The sequence below is a fragment of the Spea bombifrons genome, chromosome 5 (assembly GCF_027358695.1).
Source record: "Spea bombifrons isolate aSpeBom1 chromosome 5, aSpeBom1.2.pri, whole genome shotgun sequence".
Taxonomy (NCBI): Eukaryota; Metazoa; Chordata; class Amphibia; order Anura; family Pelobatidae; genus Spea; species Spea bombifrons.
In genome coordinates this window covers 5,685,805-5,687,502 of record NC_071091.1, presented here as the reverse complement: position 1 = coordinate 5,687,502, position 1,698 = coordinate 5,685,805, and the positions used below count along the sequence as shown (strand labels likewise).

The following is a 1,698-nucleotide window of genomic DNA, read 5'->3' as shown; positions in this document are numbered from 1 at the left end:
AGGGATATCCATCCAAGCAGGAGGTTGGCAGCCACAGGGTGTAACCTATAGGAAAAAGAAATAAATACCTTTTAAGAGTCCTTATGATTGGTGAAGCCCTCAGTGACCAATTTTTCTGCCCAAGGAAAAAGAAAAAAAAACAAAGGAATAAATCCACCAGCGGAAAAAGAAATCCACTTTCGACAGATGTAACTGGATTCGTGTTTACATACTCCTGTGCACCAGCTCCCCCCAGTGATGGGAATCTGTATTGCATCTTCCATTGACTCGAATGAGGTGAGCTTCTCTCATGTTAAACTTGTAATTCTATATGTATCCACAAGGGGTCTACAATAACAAGGTCTTTATGTACCATTTGCATCCTGACTGGATCCTTTACATTTGTAAAGGTTTTCTGATAAACATGAGCGGAACAGGACTGTAGGAATGGGCCATTTAACCGAGTTTGCCCCTCCAGGCTTACAATTGCCATTCGTCCACCACACATAAAGCAGATATATTTTAAACAGCATAAGAGAAAGGGCCAGCAACATTTATCCCGGAGGACCAGCCCGAAGATGCCCCTCAATTATTCATTCTGGTTTAAAAATGCATTCGGAACGGAATACACTAAAGCACATAGAAGGAACCCAGAAAGGATACAGTCAATGAGTGCATTCTTTCTGAAGGGACCCTGGTGGTTATCTGTGGAACTGCAAGTAAAACACACAATAAAGCTTCAGACAGTGGCCCAAAGTCTTTAAATCAGAACAGCCCAGGGGGCAAATAAACCCTGGACCCCTTTGCCACCCATCCCTGTACGAAAGGCAGAATAGTGATTATTATCATTCAACTTTCCAGAGCGTTCTATCGTTGAAGGATAATATTTTAATGGTTAATTCAGGGGGTGAAGGGGGTTTGTGGTTTTGGACCGCCAGCTTTCTATCGTCAGTTATATCAGGATGTTATTACATGATCCAGTGCTGTAATATCGCCAGGACACCATAAGAACTTGGCAGAAATTGTACTAATGTTTTCTGGAATAAAAAGAGAAATTATACAAGTAAAGCCAGGGAAACAGATGGAAAAGATTTGGTTAAAATTCAGATTTATAAGAATGCTTTTGTGTGGAAATTAACATAATTGACTTTTGGGGGGGGTATAATTTACTGAAACACTAAATATTTGTTACAAATGGACAAACAATTTATCTTAAGAAAATAAAACATGTAATTTAATGTAAACAGCCAAAGACAGACAAAAAATAAAAATGATCGGAAATATTAAAGTAAATAAAAGAATGTTAGACAATTATTGGCTGTCAGTATTTTTTACTCACAAGTAAACTTTTAGCTTATTATATGATAAAAAAAAAATTTTTATTTAAAAATGATGGAAACCACAGTATATACACAAAGTATTTTAATATATAATCTTTATTAGCGGGGGGCGGCATGAGACACCAGAGTGTCCCTAAAAAAATAAGAAAATGAATATAGCCCCGTGGGCTTTTTTCCTGCAGAAAGTCCCTTTGCTGAGTATCTTTATAGCGTTTCCATCACGTCACCCTAATCCCTTCTTTGTTCCAGGCAGTACATCGCTAGACATTTCCGTCTTCTTAATATACTTTATCATGATGTCTTATTTGAATGTCTTCCTTTATAATTATGTCCATTTGCAAAGCAGTCTTAACTGCACCCCTTCCTCCATATTTTTTAT

The 1,698-nt window shown here is 37.6% G+C and overlaps 1 long non-coding RNA gene across 1 annotated transcript; it reads right to left on the bottom strand.

Moving 5' to 3' along the window:
- Positions 1-844: 844 nt before the first annotated feature.
- Positions 845-1,442, bottom strand: LOC128496357 (uncharacterized). The gene is made up of 2 exons (XR_008354229.1): positions 1,394-1,442; positions 845-1,016 (listed from the first exon to the last, which is right to left on the bottom strand). It is a non-coding gene; the product is annotated as an uncharacterized LOC128496357 (long non-coding RNA).
- Positions 1,443-1,698: the final 256 nt, after the last annotated feature.